The sequence below is a fragment of the Copidosoma floridanum genome, unplaced genomic scaffold, assembly GCF_036245765.1.
Source record: "Copidosoma floridanum isolate Cflo_tuat_1 unplaced genomic scaffold, Cflo_Japanese_pri ptg000011l, whole genome shotgun sequence".
Taxonomy (NCBI): domain Eukaryota; kingdom Metazoa; phylum Arthropoda; class Insecta; order Hymenoptera; family Encyrtidae; genus Copidosoma; species Copidosoma floridanum.
Genome location: NW_028321888.1, coordinates 7,864,680 through 7,890,489, shown reverse-complemented (window position 1 = coordinate 7,890,489; position 25,810 = coordinate 7,864,680). Strand labels below are relative to the sequence as shown.

General features: G+C 31.5%; 1 protein-coding gene across 1 annotated transcript in view; it reads left to right on the top strand.

Annotated features, from left to right (window-relative positions):
• Sema1a (semaphorin 1a) overlaps positions 1–25,810 on the top strand; it is a 610,859-nt gene that overhangs the window by 6,660 nt on the left and 578,389 nt on the right. The window lies entirely within an intron of this gene.

Here is a 25,810-nt window from a genome sequence, read left to right as displayed (position 1 = left end):
ATTGATTAAGGGGATTATATCTACGAGCGACGTGAGCACATCCTTAGCTTATATTTACAAATCTTCTTACTTAATTCACAACATACAGATTTATCAAACTGCTTAGGCATTATAAAAAGTGGTCGTAGTTGACAGAACGATTATATTTTGTAACTGATGACTCGAGTTAGCTGTTCTTTTTTCCTTGTTGGAACTGTTTACTTGCTTTAAATGACTTACCCAACCAACATAACATCATGCGTCTGCGCGAAAAATCGATACATAAATCCGTTGCTTGCAAGATATTTCTTCAAGCGGCTTCGTTACAAGTTTATTTTGTTTCCCGTAGTAACGTATTTGGTTTGGGACAAACTTGCATTTTTCAAAGATTTTTAATTGATCTTTGAAAATATTAGCTTTCATCACTATAATTTTTTTTTTTTTTTTAGTTTGTATTAAAACTGTTTATCAAATACATATTTAACTACTCTGATACGTTTTTATCAGCCCTTGGCTTCCGTTGACTCAACATGGATTTGTTTATCTAGATGCATGTAATCTAATGAACCATGTAAGAATTATTTATATTCAACCCGCAATCAAGCTGAAATAATCCATGACTTTCATCCTTATTAAGCCTTTTGACTCTACATAGTTCCATTCGTCGAAGCTTCATTCAGATGTGTTTGCCAAATCGTGTTAACCTTGCTGTTGCATTAAAAATTACTGATATACTGTTGACATGTTTAAAATATTTTAAACATTTTTTATTCATAAACATTTTAACCACCTCCCTGATACTTTGTACGATCAAATTCTAAAATAAATATATAAGACAGTCCATACTTTTCCAGTATTCTAATGTTTGCTTATAATCTATAAATGCGTGAGTTTTTGTTTACATTGTCTCCTTAGAATATTTATCACAAGCGGTCGTTCTACACAGACTTGACAAGTTTAAACAGAAGTCAATGATCTTATATTATATGCATTTTGTACAGATTGTTAATTATTTGATAAAATTTTAATCAATATTTATTAATTAACACTTTTAATGGGACGGTATGGTCAGAACCAAAAGAATTTTGAAAAGTAAGTTATTCATCTATGTGGTAAAGTAAAGTATTTCACTCAGAAACATTAAGAATTGGGGGCAATTCTTGGATAGTAAGTGAATAATTTTTTTTTTTTTAATAATGTCACAATTGTAGTAATTAATAAATGTACGTAAACTATCGTGGAATATCAGTGTATAAAAAATTAAGTTTTACGTTGAAATTTGAGTGCATAATCAGCTGAAAGTTCTATTATTCATATACTACATAAATTTTATCCACAATTACCTTTTGGCTATTCAGACCTAGTAGTTAGGCACTTGTAAAATGTTAAGACCGCAATTTATTACGGTTATAGGGCATATGTATTCTCTAATCATTCTTCACATACTACTAGTTTGTAAGAAAAAAATGAGCACTTTTAGAGTTTATGTAATCAATAATAGTTGATTCATTTTTGTATGTGAAATTGGTGTCCAGAATTATTTTTATATGCACGTTCTTTTAATACTTAATGTTTATACACTCATTTATTTTATCTCGGTATCCGATCATTGATCCCCACTGCCAAAAAAGTACCGCTTTGATCATAAGTCTATTCAAATACTGGGGTAAGATACACGAATTTTAAAAATTATGTTACTAGCAAGCCATGAAGCTTTGCCCACTCTCTATAAAATATTGTGCAGAATGTTTGCTCTTATTATTAATTATAAATATTACTTTGTTTAGAATAATGTTTGATATTTTTCTATAAAACATACAATTCGTAGCATTCATCGAAAAATTTAAAGAACCATGGCAGTGTTAAGAAACACGATAAGATCATAATCTATTAAATACAAATTAAACTTAAGGCACAGGTAAATATCTCGAGCATTATTAAGGAAATGTGTGTTAACACTATCCGTCAAGTGTATGCCATGTTGTGTTTTGTGTCGTAGCGAGATTTCGCAATCAGTTATCCCGGTTTATTAATGTCTTATTAACGCTGCACCAAAAGTAAAAGATTCGATCAAACAAAGCAGTATTAGAATATGTAATCTTTTACTAACATGTTAGTAAAACATTTGGAATCCAAATAACTGTTGAAAACTTCTGATTACTTTTTAATCGTGGTGCAAATGACGTTTAAAGTAGCAAAAGTGCATTTTCGTAGGCTAGTACAGTAATAGACATAACTAACAGTGAATATATGTTTAGTACCCATGATAAATACCTTTTTACAAAAATAAGATATTAGGACACATAAAAACTGTTGAATAAAATTTAAAAAAAAGACGTGGTAACTTTACATTTTGAATGTGTAAACGATTTGCAATTAATTGCAATAAGTAAAAATGCAAAACGAGGTGAACAAACATTTTTAAATCTTTTTTTCTTAAGTAAACTAAATAATCACAACAAATTTTTTACTGATTACTATTAGCAAAAATGAGTAGTTTACGTTACTAATTGTAACATATCAAACTTGTCTAATTCTTTACGATAAAGGTAGTTTTTATGGGGATGTCACAACTTTTACAGCAGATAATTAACTTGGAAAACGCAGTGTAAGTACTTGAGTAAGTTACAAAACTTTTTTTTTTATACTCGGCTAAAAGTATGACAGACAGGTATATGAAGCATACACGGAATTTTCTGCAACTACAGCGAAAAATTGTTTGAATAGCTTCGTATTATGATCAGAATACATAGATAAATGGTTTGGGGGATGGTTGTGTTATTGAACAAGTAGTGGAAAGTGACCAGATTTTTCTTTGCAACATTACTAATTTTTACATTTTTCAAAAGAATTTTTAATAATTAAAAAACTGATACCTTTGATGGAGATCGTCAATCATGTGCCATGAAATTTGTCTAACACTTAACATGACATCACAAAACCATCACTAATTTAAAAATTTATTTGGCTGCTTCGATTCTTACAGTATGTCTAGATTAAGTTAAAAAAATGAGTTTTAGTAAAAACACTGAAAAATATAATATGACAGAATAAAAAAATTTTAATATTTATTTTGACCGCGATTTTTACAAAATTTAATTGCGGTACCAACCCCCTAGAAGAAACAAAAGACCAATGAATTTAATATTCAATTTAATTTTTAAGCTATGGGATCAACTTACGATAAAATCAATTAGTAATTCTTAAACAATATACTTTGTCAGCTTCATGAATGCCATTAAATAAATGCTTTTAACTGTTTTAAAATAATAATATACATATTTAATTTAAAAAATCATTTTATGTACTGTTTTATTTTCAGATAACATTCTTCAGAAAAATGTTTAATATTGTTATTTTAAAATATCATCTTAAAATGATAGTAAATTATCATAAATATGTTGTTATTTCAGATATGTGTGTAATGTATGAGATAGAGAAGGGGTGGAGAAGGGATTGGGCAAGGATAAAAGTGTGGGGTAGCGTTGAGAAGGGGCGGGAAAGTGTGGAGAAGGGTGGGGAAGTTTCTAACAGTCAGATTAAAGAGGTTCTGGCACAATATTTTAAATGTTGGGAAATGCTGGAAAAAAATGAGAATCATATTTTTTCAATATTTTTTCCAGTCAAATGCTCGAGAGAAAAATTATTGATATCCTCCCATTGAACACAAGCTCTAATGAGTGCGAGTGGTTTTTTGCACTTAAACTAAAATTATGACGTAATAGAAATGTTGGATGCAGTTAAAAAAAGTTTTAATGGACAGCTTAACACTCAAGGAAACTTCTTAATAAAAAAAATAGGCCTCTTTCAAGGTATTTCGAAGAGTAATTAGTAATTTACGTTGAATACTTCTCGTAAAATTACGTGATTTCTACTGTATGCAGACGAATCGTGGCGACACTGTACTCAAATGCACGTAAGAAAACATGTTATTTATACACGCATACATTTACATGTATGTATGGGTATATATAGACAGTAAACTGACTTTATGATCCGGGAAATATAAATTACTTTCAAAAGACTGATGTTTATCATTCAAGGAATTAACTGGAATTTTTCTTTTTTCTCATTTTTTTTTGTAATAATAAAGTGTGGTCTATTATTTTGAAAACCATACGAGATAAAAGAACACAATTATTTTTGTAATTAAAACTCCGTATTACTTAAATTTTTATTGAGATTTCTCAAATAATGTATAATTGAATCGAGAATTTTTTTGGTTTTAATAATTTGCGACTTGCCATTAATATCACCTTTTAATAATTGTATAGTTTTTTCTTCACCCTCAGTTTTATACTTTTCAACTAAAATATCGTGTCATACCAAAACTTATCAATCTTTTTAACATTGTTTTACTAATAATATTAGTCATACCAACATAAGGCTTAATATGTTCTTTGATTTTTAAATTATTCTCAAAATTCTTGGAGATCTTTCTGATAGAATCAATACTTGCAACTATTTCAGTTATTGTTAAGTATAAAAAGGTTAATTATTTTAATAATGTTACATCAAACAGTGCGTCGTGAGCTCCCTCACATAAAATACTGAGAAGTTCTGTACTCAATGTTGTTAAGCAGTATCCGTTAGCTCGACAAGAAATTTTTTTCTAAATAGTGAAAGCGTATCTGAAATTCCAACAACAATTTGAGTAAATTGCTTTATAGGGCCTAAATTTTTCAAAGCAAGTAGAAGCCTTATGGAATCGAATTTACCGTTATGAGCAACAAGGACACATTGCTTATTTAAGTTTTTTAAATGCTCTAACAGCTCTGTGAAAACTACGTGACTAGTAACAGCTTCAACTTTTTTTCCTCTTTAAAATAATTGCTTTTGTATAACACTGAGACCGTTAACTTCAGAGGATTCATTATCAATAGAGTTATTTAGTAGAATTAAACGATTAAATTGACTAAGTAGTACCGCATTTTATGGATATTTGCAGAATATCTTTGGATAAGGAAAATCCTGTAAACCTGTAACCAAAGGTTGTAAGTCGAAGAAAACTACAGAAAATTCATGCATGTTTAATTGCATCGTATTTTCTTGAACCACCAGGGTATCTAAAGCAGAATCCGTTAAATTGGAACTTTCTACTAATCTCATCTTGCTTTTATCAGTGTACTTCTTTCTCTATTTTCTCTCCTGTTCGGCAAACGCAACCTTTTCGCTTTAGACTGTAATCTCTTCCTCTTAAATACTGGTTTGCTGCATCTCCCTTTTTTGGACAAAAATTTTGAAAATCCTTTTTCCACATACTTCTCCAGTACAGTACTTATTAAGATTTCTAATTTCTTCAGTGTTTTTTGTAGATAAGTTTCACCACAATTTTTTGGGCAATTAAGTATACATGCAAAGCGAACATCTGCTGATTATGTTAAGCTGTATGAAATACGCTTGGGAGCTATGCTGCACATTAAATTATTTAAACTTTCATTATTTTGGCTGCTTGCAGCAGCAATAAATTGTTCAGCACTCATAGAAAGTTTAATAATTAAATCTTTTAAAGCTTCAAAAAGCCGAATATTTACTAGTCTAATACGATTTATATTTTCATCGTTTTGTTTGGAGCACCATTCTCGGCAACTGTCATACTTATCAAACAAATGAAACGGAATATTAACAAGAGCTTCGCTTATTTTTTGTCTATTTCCTTAATTCTGTTTTACAGCGTAAGTACAACACCTTTGAATGTGTTTGATGATCTCAAAACTCAGTTCATTGTCAGGGTCCATACTTTTATTGTTTTTTAATTCATACAAAAAATTTTCAACACCTTTCATGGTGTTATTTAGATCAGATTGCTTAACGATATCTCTTGCACCAGCATTTCTTAATGATGCCATGAAACAGCTGTCGTTATCACTTATAAGTACTCCAATTAACGTTCGCATTTTTCAATATAGTACGTTTAGTAACCAATTGGACAGCACCACCTGCTTTCATGGACTTTGAGCTTCCAAAAAAATTGAGTCTACAATCGTGGAGTTTTGTTTTTCCTGTGATTGCTCCAACTTCGCAAGTTCTAAGTACATTTTTTATTCCATGTGCAGAAATCTAAATCTTTACCAATCTGCATTCCGAAGTGCACAATAACTATTGGGACTATCATATGTGTATCGATTACTGCGCTGACTCCAGCCCATATCAAATGAAGCGAAAACTCTGACTACATCATCTTCTTTATTCAACTGCTCTGACTCAGTAATCAGAAAACCATTCTGTAGCTCACTTGGTTTAAGAAATCAAGAAAAATAAAAGAGAAATAAAAGAAATGTAATAAGGGTTAATAAAAAAATATGCAAAAGCACTTTGAATCTTTTTTTTTATTTTTAAAATATTAAAGTACCACTCAACACTTTTCTTATTTTACCATGGTTGCATACAATTAGTTTTATGGTATACAATTAGTAATAAATATATATGTGTGAGTGTGTTTGCACTTGTGGAACTTTTTGAATGTGTTTACTAAGTATGAATTGTAGTTATTACAAACAATCAAAATTTCACCAAATCTAAAAACTTCAAATAAATCAATAAAAAATACGTAATACACTGTAGCCAATGGATCATAAATTATGCGTTAAAACAACGTGAATTTTCAAGAAACTCGTGGTTTTGTAAAAAGCTTTAAAATACTAAAAAATAAGTATGTATGTATCTGTAATTTTTTTTTACTATTTGACGTGATATGATATTTTCTTACATGGATATTTAAAAAAAAAAAAAAAATGAAACTAACACTTACAATAATTTTTTTGATGAATCAATGTTCTCAATTGTCAGTGATCGCTCTAGATGAGTTGTTTTTGTATACAACTCTCCTTTTCTACCGATTCTATGATCGGTCCTACGAACCTTTCATAATTTTTAAACATATTGTTATCAAAACAGGGAATTTAATTGGTATCCAGCATGCATTGCACCTAAAATATTCAAGACAGTTTATATACTAATGCAAGCATACATTAAGAAATTTAAGTAAAAAAATTTTTAATCATGTACCTAATATTGATTGTGTATGAACATTACTAAATTTTTTGCCATTAATGGGACTTAAGCCTTCCGAGACACTTTTTATTTGGTTGACTTTTAAACAGTGACCGAATATTATGTAAAAAATAGATTATAATCCTTTGGTGGTTTCTTTTTGAATATCTATCAGTATAGCAATCCATTACTGCATGATAAGCAAAACATATTCATAGCCAGATGTTGAATATTCACTATTCTGTTTCCTACTTCTGCAGGTACAACTGGCAAATCATGTTGTACCTCATTTCCATGGTCGTACATTTTTTTAAAAATAAATCTTCTTTTCCACCTTGTTCTTTCTAAGAGCATATTCAGTTACACGAGAAAAGCTAAGTATTTGATATTGCAGTAGGCCAGAAAATCCGAGGGAAGCTGTGACTCAGGCTGTGTTAACTTCGAATTCATGCCTTTTTTTCCTTAGTGTTGCCTTGTAATCAGATGAGTTGAGAGTAAAACCGAGAAAGCATATTACCCAGTATCATAACAATAAACTTGTATCAAAGATAAAGATTATATGGGTTGTGTTGCACACCAAGCAGACATCAGCGGTAAAGCAATATATATATATATATTGCTACAGTCATACACACCAACGTTTGAAAATTTACAACGTTTACGTTGTCATGTTTATAACATACATTTTTTATCTTCAGTAATGATTATATATGACTGTTAATACTTTCTAAGTAAATTTTTTCCAACAATATTTGTTTTTTTGATTATTTAAAATGAATACTAATTACTCGAAAATGCAATTAACTAGAATTTTTGTTAGAAATAAAATTTCTTTATTTTGAGTTGGTACACCTACTTTTATCCTATTAAAAAGTACGCTACCCCTCTCTCACCTCACCTCCCCCCCACTGAACCGCTGGAACCTCCTTAAGCTCAAAAATACAAGAAAAATAACGTAAATCGTAGGAAAAGAAAAGGAAGAGTGTAAAAGAGTGGGGAAGTGTGGGGCAGGTTGGGGAAGAAAATCTTACGCTATAGTAAAAATAATTATATTACATAGGAACTAATAACTATATATACATATACATATATCTATATCTGATGCTTTATGTATTATGTTGCAACTATTGTTATTTGTAAGAGCATATTTTTACATGAATTAAAATTAACTCTATAAAAGGTTAAAACTCTTAGAATTCGTAAAGATCCAAAGTGTTTTCGTGAAGATTCCAAAGATGCAGTTTTTCTAAGACGAGTTAACTCAGAATATAACAACTGCCAAACACGAAAAAATGTATACCTGCTGCGACTGGGCCCAATCGATAGAGAATAGAAAGTTTTTGATTGCGGTTTTAGGTGCAGTTCCAAAATTCTGACAAAAGAAAGGCTATTTTCTCCCTTCATTTAATTTTAAAATTGCCACCATTTTGATTTATAATGTCGATTATTGTAAAAAAACGATTGAAGGTAATGTCTTTTTGGGGGGGGGATTCTTTTAAGGTTAATTCTCCAGTACAAGATTATCATTATCGTGTCGCAAATGACTCTTGTAATAAGACAAAGTTTCAGTTTTTATCTATTGGTCTAGGTTGCATCTGGTATGTTGTATTGACAACATGGCACTTCTTAAATATCAACAAAACCATTAACAAAACGAAATATGATAAAACTAATTTAAATCTCTACGCAATTCAAGAATTCTCACTTCCTGTGAGAGTTGCAGCTGGTATTAATTTTTGACCACCCTCGGACCTTAGCTAGTGGTCCAAGATGATACAGGGATCTGGTTATAAATACAGCTATAATGGATTGAAAACAATAGTTCATATGTGGTTGTTAACAAAAACTTAAAGTAATAGATTTAATGTTTCAAGGTCTTTGAAACACAAATAAAGTGCAGTATGTATCTTAAATTCTAGGCACTTTAAGGTGGTTCTCTCATGACTCCCGAGTCAAAGGTGTGACTATCAAGTTGATATTTATTATATACTGCTTAAATTTAAAACAATTATTTGTAAATAATGTTTGTAGAGTCAAATTAAGTACTAATTCAGAATTTTAGATCATGATATCTGATATAAAAGTTTGTAGGAATAATTATGAAAAGTTTGCGCTTAACCTTAAAATATCAGCAGTTGACGCTTACGTATTTTGGCCAAAAAAATTCACGTTATTTATTACATGACATTATCGGATTGTAACAATTTACGGTATAAATCACACAAATAATCACGTGATGTGCAAAAACTACGCTATTTATCACGTAATAATTATTACAAATTTTTAGCTGAGGTGCTTTCAAGATAGGACACGAAAATGTACGCCTGTGTTTATTTTAATATCTTTTGATTAAGTCCGTGAACATATATATATATATATATATATATATATAAAGATCACAGTGTGTTTAGTATTGCGTAAGATACATGGTTACTGTTTTTTACTTAATCATGTTCAGTAAATAAATAACTAGGTTACAATTTTTAGAAAAAAAATGCTTAGTTGCCGTAAGACCACATATTTAGAATTAACTTTTCATTTATCATTTTCTTACGTTTACATTCGCCATCCTACTCTAAAATTTTGAGGGGTAATGTCTTGTAACTTAATAAATAATTTCTTTAGGTTTCATGTTATTCTGTTCATAACTATTTCATGAAAGAACCACCTTAAGTCATTGGCATGAAGGTTTCTAGTATATTAACGTTTTTATTGACTTTAGTGGGTGAATTGAAGTTTTTAATCCATCCGTCAAATTACAATTCATGTTATCTTAGAAAGTTGTATTAGATAAAAAGCTTCAGTCACATTCGTCTTATCTCATTCCAAAGAATTGAATATACAAGTGCACTATTATAAAAATCAAGTGAGACTATCCGTAAGCAAATGTATTTAAAACTTTTTATGAAAATTTCGCAAGCACATCAGATTTTGTAAAAATTTTCCATCGATTGCCAGGCATATTAGTTGTATGATACTGAAATTTCGTGTTTATACACAAACTCAGTTGACATGTTTGAAATCTCATATCCTTATTTAAACTCAAATTATAATTTAAAACAAGAGAAACTAACTTTTTGATTGTAGATTGACAATAAGATTTGATATGCAACAAAATTTTCTTAATTGGTACCTCAAACCCATATCCAGTATGCGACTATAGCTTCATTCAGAACGAAATAAGATACACATGTGGCATTAAAATTTTCACTTTATACTAAGTTAATTCTCAGCTTAAAATAGAGGTTCCATATTGTGGCATTGGCTTTTTAAGCTCCTTCTAGAACTACTTTATCTAGCTCTTTTCTGCTTCTATCACCACAGATGTACACTGTTAACTCAAATATTATGTATTTCATGAGATTTACCATGATTTTTGACTTAATTATGAATTTGTATTATACAATTAGTTGTTTATACTCACGCCTTAATACTATGACAGTAATACTAATAAACTTTTTCCAAGTTCGTAAAGTACATTCTCATATGTTGACAACATCACTTGGATGAAAAAGTTGAATAGGTATTTAATCTTCGATGAGTATTTAGGCATGTAATGAATATGCAAGAGTTATTCATAAGAGAGTTTTGACCCAAAAAACTGTATTTTAATTATGATCGATCAGTTATTAGCATGAAAAATAAAAAAAAAGGTTTTTAATAATACCTATACCTTTTTTTGTCTGTTAAGAAGGTATGATCAATATTAATATTGTAAGCCAAATTTTTGACATACTTTATCTTTATGTGGACTGTGATAGAATCTCGTGTAGAATCTTCTATGTACAAACCTTCCTTCACAGTGAGATGATAAGTCTATTGTTTCCTGTATAAATTCTTTCAAAACAGAATGTCTGTCATTCACCTTTTTTCTTAAAGAGCTTGCATTTCACAATTCAATATTTTACACATTCTCTGGATACAGTTGTTTAATCCATCTCACTGTCAGTTGTGTACGCATGTTTGTTATTAAATTGTTACATTTACTAATTCATTACATGTAATTGTTACATTTACTCAAACGCTAACTTCATAAACATTTTTAGAATGAAACTGAAACTGAAATAATTTAAATTGGTGGTTTTCAAGATATGCATACCTCTCACTGAGAGAAGGATTTGTTTACTATCAACGTACAAGTATGTTAACAGAAAACAAGTTTAGATTTCTTCATAACTTTTTAAATTTTAACTGCACACAACAGCATGTAAATAGTTTAACATACCGTATTTACGTTGAACCTACTCCTCGTTAGATGGCACCACGCAGGATACATATTATGCGTAAATTAATAGTTAACGTATGAAGTTAATTACTAACAAACCCTTCTCTCAGGGAATTTACAATGTCGCAGAACAGTATTTCCATTAATATGTTCTGGTGTACCAATAGTTTATCATGACATATACTGAATTGAATTCAAATACATCAGGCATACCAATGACAATAATGTTTTATTGCAATTTGAAGATGAAGGTGGCTCCAGTGGCCTCAATGTTAAAATTATAAATAACCCAACCGGGGTTAATAAAATTGAATTATATTCCCATGAATTGAATTGAATTCCCATCTTTCTATTCGTATAAAAAAAAATTAAGGTTGACGATGAAAATTGTAAGAAATCATGCTTACAAAATCGTAGTTTTGAGACGGGTTAGATAGGAAATGCAAGCTTACGCGATATACAACCTACTGCTGCACTTATATAAATAACCCGTAAGGTGTAACAAATATACTATCTTGTACATATTATTACGCAGTTTTCAATGACATGAGAAAAGTGTCTTGTTATCGAGCAAAATCTTTAAATAATCGGAGACTAAGTATACAGTTGCGAGTGCAAGTCAGCTCTCAGCTGTCTGCATTATGTAGAGTACATATATATATAGGTATAACTACTTTTGAACTTAGGAGCGTACCGTAACAGTTCATCAATTAGGGCACCATAAAACTTTTTTGTTTTTTTATATTAACTCACTAAAGTAACAGATAAAATGTAGAATATGGCTTACAACAGTCTCTACGATAATTTTATACCATATTTTAAAGAAAATAATGATTAATTTTTAGTCTCCCCATTTTGATACGGCACTAGGCGCTGGAGCCACCTTAGTATGAGAGTCTTGAGTAAATAGTAGCGTGGTCACCGAGGCTTTCTCATGCTTTGTCAAACATGCGTCGTTACTCTCCCGAGTGATTTAATATGTTACAGTACTGAAATATATGTAATCGACAGTTGTAGTATGCATAGTGTCATCTTTATAATATGAAAATGATTACATACGAATAAGTTTAACCATTTAAATTGAGTTAAGAATTACTATATTTTATAAGACTTTAATTTATTTCTCTTTAATTTATCCAATGAATCTGTAGCCTTGAAAAGTTCTGAAATTAAAGTATATATAAGAATGGTCCAAGTTTGTTTTTTTTTTTTTTTTTTGGCGCGATATGCATTTTGTATGAAAATCGTAGTATATTACTGTCGAGTAATCGTACTTCAACAAAATGACGCTACGTAATATTGACTTTTGACTGGTATTGAATTTAAACCGTATATTTAATGGATTTCTAAAAACGCCCTAACATTTTTATGTACTTTTGACATAGCAAGGCATTAATGTATTTGATGTGAGATTTGCGTAAAGTACCAGTCAAAAGTAAATATCACTTAGTTTGATTTTGTTGAAGTATGAGTACTTGACAGTGTTATACTACGAGTGTATACAAAATTTACGTTGCGCAAAAAAAAAAAAAAGAAAAAAAACATGACAATTTTTATACTTTGATTTCAGAAATTTTCATAGCTATAGATTCATTTGAAAGAATACTATTCATTGCCAGTGTATACAAACTTTAGAAATTCTTTGCAAAATATTAACTCAACACATCAAACTTACGTAACTTTTGAGTTTTGTTAAAAGGTATTTTTATTGGGATCATAACTTTTCAGGAAAATACTATCGTTTAAATGTTTATTTCAAGAAACTTAATTACATTAAATACCGCTCCCTTTAGAAAGTACTTAATAGAAACAAAGTCTGTACAATATAGCTACGGTGATCAACAATGGCTCTACTGAATTCCTACTTAAAGTTGCTCAAATGAAGATGTTTTGAATAGATGAATGTGTACCGTAGTCAATTTGTAAAAATATTTCATAAATTTACCAAACGAAATAAATTTTCTTTAAAATAACAGTTTTAGGATTTTTAATCTATGATGCTTTTTTCTTTTTTATATTGAACTTCTTGATTGTATAATTCCCAGCTATTTTTTCTTTAAACTATTTAAATAAACTAATTAACTCTTTCTAATAAAATTTTTAGATAAAATACTTAGGAACTAAACGCATGAAAAATCGCAAGAGTGTCATTTATTTAACGAGCTTTTATTATGAAAATACTTACCAAGACCGAAAAAGCAATGTACAAGTAACTTAAACAATTGTTTTTATTAAACGATTTCTTATTTTATCACTACTTGAAAAATTGATTATCAATACATAATTACTAGCTGCCTAAATCGTTTAGTTAAATGGGGCTTAGATTTACAACTTGTTGGTTAGGGCACGCCTGAAAATGATAAGAGTTTTCTATCTTATCGATCAGATTATGTTGATAATACTACAGCTGTGTTATATACGATATTTGAAAGTAGTTATTGAAAGCAAAATGTGGGCTTGATTAATTATGAGAAACATTAAAGTTCAGCGGCAATACTTCTTTTTCCCACTAAGTAGTATTTTTTTTTTTTAAATTTGGTTAATTAAATAGATACTTAAAAGAATTTAATTTTTAGGGTAAACAATTTTAATTTTCTTTGGATTATTAACTATGTACTATTCATAATTTATATTTATCATAAAAATCAAACTCCATTTACAGTTAATTTATCTACTAAGACCGTAAAAATGATTTGAGTAATAACTTACCACTGTTACTAAAAACTATACAATTTATTGCTGATAATAAACTTATTCATTACAAATCTTGATTTACGTACTAAAGTTAAGGTGTTTACGTCAAAGGCGCTTGAAAGTCAGGGTTAGGATTATATGATATTAATGAATTTGTGATATTCAAATTTGTATTCATTATTTCAAATTAGTCACCAAGTTAGTATCCTCCTTTAGCAACGTCACGTCTTATCTATCTTTGTTTATATGGCTGTGTGTATATACATATACATACATATATAACTTCGATTATGGGTGATGAACGTTCTAACGGACCCTCCACTGGCATGTAATACTACCCTATTGAAGAAAGTGGTACTACAGGGTGGTTTATCTTATGTTTTTAGATACAATTATATTTTAGGTATTAAGTATGGAGTAGGAATAATTGTGTGAGCGTATGTGACAGATGTGAGCGTAACGTTAGAGATGATTCATGTAATCAGCGTAGGTGGTAGAAAGTTGTTTTTAAATCATTGTAAGACTAGATGAAACTGCATAGTGTTATACTGGGCAGCCTACATATTGCTTATATTTTACTATCCATAAAATATTGTTAAATTAGTTAATTCATGAAATATCGAAAAATTAATTAAAACCACACCTTATTAACGTAGCTATACTTAATTCGATAATGATTGCACCACCTTCGTATACAATATTCTTTCATAGACGGTATTTTTATACTCATAATTATATTGTCTGTCATATAATTTCAGTAGCAGCGCCGCCGTCTTGGCTTCGCCCGCCCCTCACTAAGTAAAACACCGTACCATGAAATCTTACATCTATTCCTGACACTTCTTACAACAAAAATCTTATTAAAAACATACTTATTCGGAATTCACACAGTTTATAAAAAGTAAAAAAAATGTAATTATGTTGAAAAGTATCGTGCGTTCCTTATGCCATAAAATAATTGTTGGCCCTAAAAGGCCGTTGATTTAACGTTTCTCTCATATAATCTACAAAAAGGGCGATTTTTTAAGGCTGTAAAGTTTTTAAACTCACGAAAAATATACAACTAAAAATTTTTTTCTTTTACCTCAACTTCATTACCAGAGCAACAAAGTCCTGGGAAGCTTAATCACTACACATTTTATCCCCACAAAAATACAAACACATATTCTACCTATTTAAAAATCTGGAAGATTAAGGAGATTACTGTAAGAGTAACAATAAAAGGCTGATCTCTTACTTCATAAATTCTTTATTTGTCAATTTTAATGCTGCTGTTTTAACGTCGATAAATGTTCTGCATCAGTTTCTTGACGCCAAAAATTGTATACATTAGATGAATTTAAAGTTTTCCTTCCAATTTGCCCTCTTGCGACTTTTAGCATGGTTAAGACTTTCGTGAGCCCGAAAGGCTGTTTTTTGTCAACTTTGTTTGGTTCTAATATATTTGTTGGCAAGGTAGTTCAACGTCTGATGGCCCAAATAAAGAATGATCAGCTTCTTAAGTATACTCTTTCTTGACTGAAGTTTCCAGTAAACGTTACTGCCTCCATACCTCAGGGTAATTTTATCTGGTCTCTTATTGTAGCACCAGACTAATCGGGAGGAAAACTACAACGTTTGAAGCATTGAGGCTAGTTGTAGAGCTCTTTCCCAACGTCTTTTAGTATTACGCCAAAGATTTTGGTGTCTCAAGCACCTTCCTTTTTTGCAGACTCAGTTGTTTCCATGATCTAACATGATTTGGTAATCTGACTCTTACTCTTGAAGTCTTTACGTACGGAAGCCGTGCTAGAGGAAGGTACATCGCTGACCAAAGAATATCTTGTCTTCAGATTGTTCTCCGGATAACCAACTGTTCATTGTTGGTCGGAAAAGTGGGCCTGCAGAACACCTTATCTGTAGGTATGCCGTTGGGATGACCACTGAGAAGAAGGCCCTTGTATAGCTGCCCGAACTCTTCAGGGTTGTTTTCCAGTCTTGATGTTGTAGCAAAATCGGCTCTGGTAGCCCCAGGACAGTTAAAAGGATGGCCATGAAACCCCAAAATGCTAGAGCAGATTCTCAATTTTAGTGGCTGGGGATGGAGTTTGACGTAAGTCACTTATCTATTAGAAAACAGTGGTGTTCGTAGCTGGGATACCCAACTTCACAACTCCCAGATCCATGCTTCCCGCACTACCTATGATTAACTGTGGTATTCGATACTTTCTCGGGCATATTTTAACCAGACTTACTTGATTCTATTGAAGATAGCTTCGATTTTACTTCTACGCCATCTAGCGGATCCTACTGAACTAAAGTGAAAAGCTAGCGTGTTTTAACAAAACTTTAAGCTTATTCATTTCTATTGTTATTAACTGTTTCCAGATAAAAATTATACGTTAACCATATAGGAAGTGTCAAGAATCAGTATGCAAAATTTCAGCAAGATCGGTTAAGTAGTTTTTGCGGTTAGCGATTACAACGGTTTTAGCGACTTTACTTTATGTGTTAGTAAGATAGAAATATGATTTTATGCTAGGGTACCCAATCACCCATTGTCTACTGGTTTAAATTATTAAAAGTTATGACATAGTTCGAATTGATAGAGTGCTCACATACAATTCCAGGATTAAAAAGCAGTGAAATCTTTTTAGAATGAGTCAAATTTGTGGGTTCTTATTGCAGTATATAAATTGAAAGCTTTTTGCAAACTTTTGGGCCTGTAGAATTCATTGACTTCCTTACAATAATAGTTTTTGAATGACAGTTCACTCATAAATAAAGCACTATTGTAACTGTAAAATACAATTTAGCTTCATCCCACTAAAACGTTATTTAGTTACCTTCAATTTGTTCTTAGTGTAGTTGTTATAAGTCATATTATTATAAAACTATATGAGATTTGAAATCGTATTACTTTACCAAAATATTTTTTGTACTCATTGTGTAAAAAGCACAAAAAAGCACCAACTAAGGTTGGATTAAAAATTACCATACATTATTTGTAACGTGATTAAAGTATGGCAACTTACAGTAGATGACTAGTTGCTTTCAAAGGAAATCAAATACTTACGATTAGAATCCCTGCCAGAAATTACATTAAAAAATTGTAAGAAAATGCAGTCACTTTATTAAATACTTAAACATAACTTTCCAGGCCTTGTAAGTTATGCAATCGATGTTGCGTGGATTCTAGTTTAATTACGTATTAATGATAAGAAACATATTCACAAAGAAGTGTAGAAACATGTCTTTTTTTAAATGCCATATATAGCTGTAACTACCAATATGAGGTCTCTTCGCGTACGGTCAGCAAACTCAGCATAGATAGCGTACTGTAGCTGTAAGAGGAAAAAGGCGTCACTGACACATTTTTACTATAAGTGACGACAATATATGGTAATGTGAGCTAACTTATGTGACATTATCTTCGTCACGCTGACGATAGGAGATCACGGACAGTACATTTTTGTTAATAAGATGCCATTTTCCACTTAGCTTCAGTACGTCATCTATGCTGAATTTGCAAACCATAGGGACCTCATTACCTTATGAAATAAAAATTTTTTTGGCAAAATGTTATGTCACAGCCTTTAAATGAATAACAGAATTTTTAGTTGGTGAAATATTTAAAAATAAATTGATAATATAGTTAGTAGGTTCATAACAATAGGATTTAGAAATAAAGAATTAAGCAAAAACAGAATTAGTTGGATCATAACAAAACAAAAGTCTCAAATAATAAGTGAATATTTCTGGATGATAATGATAATATCTCTGGAACATTTGTTTGCTTCTCAAAAAAATATCTCCCACTGCTAAATATGTGTACTGCAGCTCTCATAATCTAAATAAAAATTTTCGAGATTCAATAAGAATAACCCCAAAGCTTTCCAATTCCTATATCTATCTTAGTCACATTTATGTGTATTTCAGTGACGGTTTATTTCAATGGGCCAATTTGAATCAAGACGTAAAGGTAAATTCAAATTGTATTGTTAAAAAAACATTAAAGTGGCTATGCCCTGCAAGACGGTCATCTCTGTTTAGTTCGATTCAGGCTATAAAATGCAATTTTTCAACTTTAATAAACAGCTTATGAGCCCCACTTTTTGGCCTAGGTACCTACGTAATATAATATTGCTAATGCTTAGAACGCCGTAGTTTGCTCAGTTAATAATATGACACTTTATATCTATAGACTAGCATAACTCTATTTGTGGCTCTGATATTTTGTGATGGTATACAAGATGCTCAATATTGTATTCTTTCAAGTCAGTTCCGTACACCGATGTTTCTGTTCCGTATACCTTTGATTTGTTATTATACCTTATCAAATAACAAACTTGTAATCCTTGTTGTTTATGTTTATGTTTGAAGCGTATGGAATAAGAAATTTGAGATGATCTGTGATATCTGTCATTGCCTTTTGTACTATATATTGTACAAAAGGCAATCACATATTATATACATACACAGAAAATCAGAATATATATATATATTCGGTAAAGTTTAAGGCAATACTCGATAAGCTATAAATAAAAATTTAGCAAGATTATGGATGCTCTCTTGACACTTAGTCTTTCAATCTCTTTGTGAACAGTATGATTTAAAGTTATAATTTTATCAACAAGACCATGGGACACATTATTTTCATATTTATGACATAAGTTTGGTGGAAATTTTTCAGTTTTTTATTCACTAGAACTTATCAACTTCAAGGGATTCAAAAACATAAAATTATCTCTCATCTTTCGCATGCTCTTGAAACGTCGGTTTGTTTAAGCTATTTGCTTTGAACATAATTCTGAAATCGCGCCCCCACTGGGTACTTTGAGAATAAATGGTCGCGATTAGAAAAGAACAGTACAATGAATTGATTTCCACATGCTTGTAGAAAGGCGACATTTAAGGGTTAGCCACCTGGTAAATGGAGCCGGAAGCTCGATTTCATAATAATTACCTTTTCTAATGACGACCAATTGTTCTCAAAGTCTTCAGTGTGGGCGCGATTTTGGAATTGCGCTCAAAGCGAATACGTACATCCAAGGACGCGATAAATACAGCAATGTGAAATTTCTATGAGTCCGTAAATTCATAGTATTCTGATAGTTCATCATAAAAATTTTTTTTCTTCGTTGCCACTTCTGAGTCGAAGATACATCTATCTGACAGGTTTTAGAGTAATTACTTTAGCTTTTGACAAAAAAGAAAAAAAATCATCGCATAAAGCTGACAAATTACAACTCACATTTTCAAGCAAAATACAAGCTTTTTCCAAAGTGATAAGTATTGGGACTTTAGAGAGTTTTAGAGGCCAAATTATTGTAGTTTAATACTTTACTTTTAGAAACAAGTAACAATACAAACTCAAAACAGTTAAAATTTTCTTTCAATAAATATTGATTTTTAATTTCCGTCTTTTGTCTTCGAAGTGAGAATTATTAGTGGCCCCCCCGTCTCGGCTTCGCCCGAGACGTAATCAATGGAGCACCGTAGTGTGTTAACATGTAATGTGAAACGTTTTCAGTAGGAAATTTTACATTTATTTCTGACTTTTCTCAGAATGAAAATCTTCTTATCAAAAACATATTTGTTCGGAATCCATACAGTTTATTTGGCCAAGTAATAAGCTGTACAAATTAAAAAAATTATAATTATGCTAAAAAGTACCGTGCATTCCTTATGCCATAAAATAGTCGTCGGCCCTGAAAGGCCGTTGATGTGCCGTTTCTCCCGTACATTTTACGAAAAGGGCTATTTTTTAAAGCTATCAAGATGTAAAACTCACAAAAAATATGTAATTAAAAGAAATTTTTTTCTCTTATCTCACAACTTTATTACCACAGCCACAAAGTCCTGGAGCTTAAACTCTACATTTTTTATTGCCACCAAAACACAAATACATTGTTTACTTATTTAAAAATCTGAATTTAGATCTTTAAAGATTCGAGAGATTACTGTAAGGGTACAATGAAAAGCTTATCTCTCACGTAGTGGATTCTTTATTTGTCGATTTTGACGCTGCTGTTCCAATCTCGATAAATTTTCTGCGTCAGTTTCTTGACGCCTGAAATTGTATTTATTAGATACATTTAAAGTTTTTCTTCCAATTAACCCTCTTGCGACTTTTGGCATGCTTACGACTTTTATGACCCCTAAAGGCTATTTTCAGTCAACTTTGTTAATTTTAATACATTTGTTGGCAAGGTAGTTCGACGTCCGATCGCCCTAAAAAAGACTGATGAGCTTTTTAAGTATACTCTTTCTTGAGTGAAGTTAACAGCAATTGTGACTGTCTGGATACCTCAGGGTGATCTTCTCTGGCCTGCTGTTGAAGCCCCAGACCGATCGGGAGAAAAATTACAAAGTCCGAAGCTTTGGAACTAGTTGTAGAGATCTTTCCCAACGTCTCCTGGTATAACGTCAAAGACGTTGGTGTCTAAAGCACCTTCTTTTTTTTCAGACTCAGTTATTTTGGTTATCTAAGATGGAGAGTTTGGTTCGTGATGCTTGCCCGTTAGAGACTGTCCCATTGTCTCAAGTTTTTTTTTCTTTCATAGCTGCTAGGTTCGCTCAGCGCAGACCTTGGGGAAGATCGGTGGTTCCTGGTTAAATGCTTAGAGTCGTTGGTTACTGGGGTTCCCAGCCTATCAAAAAACAACTCCGCTCGTGACGACTGCCAGTGAATGACTGACTTGGTTTAGTAGTAGCCGTCTTTAGTTAACATTGTCTTTTAGTGAACGAATCGCTTCCGGAATTAGTAGTAAAAATGTATTTGTTGACAAGGTAGTTTAAACTTAGGTGGCCCTTTAAAGAACCGATGAGACTAATGGTTAAGTAGGAAACGTAAATAGTTATCATGGCCCTAAAAAGGGCCAGTGGTAAAATTTCCAGTTATTCCTCAGTATTATTCTTGATGATGAAGAGCTGGCTGCGGATAGCTTGACTCTTACCCTCGAAGTCTCTACGTACGGAGACTGTGATGGAGGGAGGTATTCCGCTGACCAAAGAATATTTCGTCCTTGGGTCATTCCCGGGGTAACCAACCGCTCATCAATAGTCGGGAGAATGTAGGTATGCCGTTGGGGACACGACCACTGAGAAGGAAGCCGTTGTGGCTGCCCGTGCTTCTCAGGGCTGTCTTCCCTAGCTCACATTTGTAGCCAAAAATTCTCTGACGGCACTAGGCTGGATGGTGGAACGTCCACACAACTCTAAAGTGTTGGAGCAGGTTGTACTTTGGCTAGATACGTCTCCTGATACTCTGCCGGAGACGTTACTGGTTAGAATAATTTTATATTGGTGGCACTCATTAATCCTGGAGATTCAGGGTGGATGTAGAGCTAGGTCACTTTCCCCTTGGGGAAGAGTATCGTCGGTAACCAGGATACCCAGCTGGACGACTATCATCTACATTTTTGATGCAACTCGGTGAACCATCGGTAAACGACTGCAGCAATTTTCAAGACGATCCAGCCTCTTATAACCACACTTATTTAATTGTGTTGCAGGTAGCTCCCATCATACGTTGACGCCACCTAGTGGCTCCTACTGAACTAAAGTGAAAAGCTGGCGTATTTTTGCTAAACTTTGAGCTTATTTATTGCTACTGTTATTAAATTTTTCAAGATAAAAACTATTTTAAAACCATCTAGGAAGTGTCAAGAATCAGTGTGCAAAATTTCAGCAAAATCGGTTCAGCAGTTTTCGTGGTTAGCGATTACAACGGTTTTAGCGACTTTGCTTTATATATTAGTATGATAAGCTGCTCATTAAAGTCAAAATGTTGCATTTTGTAGCCTAAATCGAATGATATAGAGATGGCCATCTGCATTGCAGGATATAGCCGTTTTAGTGTTCTTTTAGCAATACAATTCGAATGTATAGTTTTGTCTTGATCTAAATTTGCCCATCGAAACAAACTTTGTGTAAAATACACATAAATATGGCTAATTTAAGCAAAGAAATTAGAAAGCTTTCGGATTTTTCTCATTGAATCTTCTAAAACCAGATTCAAGTTATGAGAGCTACAGTACACACATTTAGCAGTGGGAGGTATTTTTCTAATACGAATTTAAAATCTTGTATATTTTTCACTTATAACTGCAGCTCCATTGTAACTCTGCCCACAGCGTTTATTTAATGAAACGTTGCGTTTACGCAAAAACTCAGAAACTTTATTTTCTAAATTTGCAACAGAATGTTTCATTACTGTTACAAATCCCAAAAAAGATTCTTTTATACAAATATCTTTTTCAAATACTCATGAAACAACTTATTGTGAAGGAGAGCTGGCGAGTCTTAGATATATCTTGTGTCATATCAACAAAGATGGAAAAGAATAAAGCTTTCGTGATCTCGTTTATGATGTGATTCGTTACGTGAGTTCCAGCTGTTGTAATAAGCTCATTTTAAATTAGTGGACTCAAATACTTTGTTTAAGTTTCTTTATTTTCTAAACTAGGCTCGCCTGAGACTCACTTAATGGAACACTGTGGTGTGTTGACACGTAATGTAAAACATTTTTAGTTAAAAATTTTACATCTATCCTTAACACTTCTCAGAATAAAAATGTCTTATTAAAAATATTTTTGTTTCGAATCCATGCAATTTATTTGCCATTACCATTGCCAATTACCAGAGTAACAAAGTCCTGGTGATTAACCTCTTCATTTTCATCGCAATTAATACAAATAGATCTCATTCTACCTATTTAAAAATCTAGAAGATTAAAGTGATTACTGGCATCAGGGTTATAATGGAAAGCTGATCACGTGATAGGTAATTTATTTGTTTATTTTGGTGGTACTGTTTTAATATCAATGAATATTTTGCATCAGTTTTCTGACACCTTAAATTGTAAATATTTAATGCATTTGAAGTTCTCCTTTCCATTCGTACTCATGAGACTATAAGCATGGTTAAAACTTTTGTGAGCTCTAAAGGCTGTTTTTGTCAACTTTGTTAAGTTGTAACGTATTTGTTGGCAGGGTAGCTCAACGTTCGCAACTCAAAAAAGGATCGGTCAGCTAAACTTTTTCTAGGCTGAAGTTTCCAGAAAACGTGATTGCCAGGATACCTTGGGGTGATCTTTTCTGGCCTGGTGTTGTAGCACCAGATTGATGGGGAGAAACATTACAAAGTTGGAAGCGTTGGAGCTAATTGTAGAGCTCTTTGCTAATGTCTCCTAGTGTCAGTCTGGAGACGTTGGTGTCCAAAGCATCTTCTTCTTGTGCAGAGCTCAGTAATTTGGGTAATTTAAGGTAGGTAGATTGTTTCGCGATGCTTGCTTCTTCGAGATTTTCCATCCCTTTGAAAAGGAAGAAAGATAAAGCAAAAATAATAGGTTTCAAAGATTTTCTAAAGGTTAAAAAACTTCGTGGCACACAAAAAGAGAGGTGTTGAGTTATGTGAAGACATAACCTCAAATTTTAATATTTTTAATGTTTCTCTGTAAAGTGAAGATGAAAAATTTTTGGAAAAATAGTAGCACATTTGCAAAATTATCACAAATATGTATGTATGTCTCATTTTTTGCCCAACAATAACCTTAAAAATCAATTGATAAAGTTCCCAAGCCTTTAATACATGACAAACATACAGGAAAGATAAATATACCGCCGTAACCCATGAAAAAAAAGACATTAAACTCACATGTATTTACGAACCTTGTATTTTACAGTATACGTGTGATTTCTACATGCATACGAGAACTTCGTTCTTACCGGGGGACTTCGAGTCCCACATGTTGGTTAACTATGTCGCATGTGCAATAATAGAATTTGAAAAAAAAAATGTTACTTTCACTTTTTTTAACGATATTGCATTAGAAATAAATCGATGAATATAATTATTGCTTACCTTTGAGAATACAGCAGCTGTCAGATAAGTAACTTAATTGTTATCAGACTTTATAGTACCTAAAAAACGTAGACGTATAGGTATCTTACTGCGAGCAGAGAAGATTGTGCGCATGTCAGTTAGTTTAAAGTATTTACAATTTCTATGAACAAATCAATATTTAGGTTCATGTTCCGTTAAAAAGTGTACAGAAGCTTAATATAAATGGACTAATGGTACTATGTACAATTTTTTCGTTCTCAGATAGCTCCAAAATTTTAAATAAAGTCTACTAAGAAATTATATCCCTCAACTTGCATGTGACCATTTTTGTCTGCATTTTTCCAAACTTCATACCATGCTTAGTAATTGAGAATTACATTGAAATAATATGTGTATGTATACATATATTATGTAAATGTAATTCTCAATTATATACATCTTCCTGTATTACGCAGTTGTAAAAATTTTGAAAGCGTTTTTGCTACTCCCGCTCCTCTTCACAAACCCCAGCACCTACTCGATTAACGCAGTTTTTCTTTCATTTTATTTTATATTTTAATTAGCTATACATTTTTGCTAGAGTTACTTTAATTTCTTCTATTCTCTTAGAGATACTACACGTAAATTTCAAAAATAATTTTTTTCTATTTCCTAGGTGAGTAATGTTACATGTTTTTACATTTTTTTAAAGGTTTTACATAAACACACCACAACAAAAAAATTTTTTAAGAATTTTTTTAAACAATTGTTCCATGACTTTTGAAATGCTTTCATAAGTGATAAATTATTTGGAAAACAGAATGAAATTTGTCATACGATTGTAGCTACATTGAATTTTTTGTTGTAAAGTTTCGACATTTTCATAACAGAAAAAAAAGTTTTTTTTTCTTGTATGAGATGATTGTATTGATGTAGTTTAATTATTCGCAACGGTGTACTACTACACAAGCCATGTGATATACGTAAGTATATTATTAACATTGCTATATTTTCCATTTTCATACTTCGTTTTTAAGGTCGTAAGCCTTTCAAGATATTATTTAGCATATCTATAGGAAAATTAGTATAAATATTGTCACCTAATTTATTAACACAATTATAAATTGCTTAATCTATACTTTTAATGTTTTAAGAATTTAATTGTAACAATAAAGTGTATTCATTGTGTGATAATGCTTAAATAATATTATTTATTAAGTAATTATTTTTTTTTAATATCTTCGAACAGACATTGTCGTTAATCCGTTTTTGAAAAAAATTCATCATTTGAATTTGAATGAATTCTTTTAAAATTTGAAAACTTAAGTATTTTTATGAAAATAACGACTTAACAGTTTTTGCTATTATCATATACTTCTGTTACTGTACTTGTATTTTCTTTTGTATTTTTTTGTTTCTTGTAAAGGTTTACATTTTTTTCACACGCATTTTTCCCTCACTCGATATGCTGTATGTTCACAGTTCTCGCTCTTAAATATAAGTTTATTCAGTCTAACCCCTTTACGTTTTCTTGCGGTCTTCTTTAGTTTGCTACCCTTAAATTTCATATTTTTTCTTTTGACTTATTCTTTTCAACTCTTGAAAGCCTTCTCCCCTTTTACTCAACAATTTTTATTTGCATCCCTATTCATCTTCCACGCTTGATCTGGAAATTTCTTCAAATTCCATAGTATACTTGTACAATACTTCAATCTGATCCCGTTTCAAAAGTCTAATTAACCTTTATCTTATAACCTTTTCAGACCATTTTAATCCTATTTCCTCTATCTCTCTGATTCATTTTTCAATAATTTTTTTTTCGATACTGGGTAAGAAATAATACGCTGCACATTTTCCTCCTTTCTCGTGCATACCCCACAGCTGCTATCTCAAAACTCCTTCTTGCCTGCTTTCTATACACTCTTGTATCTGAGCCTCGTCCATTGCTCCTTTACGCTTTTCTTCTTGTAATCCTGCATTGTTTTCCAATTTTTTGTTTAATATATTTGTAATAGTCACAGTATTCAGATTTCCAAACTCTCTCCTAATCTCATTGTACTTCCTGGTCTTTCTTAATTTTTAACTTCTCTGTCATTCTTATGTTGAAATCTT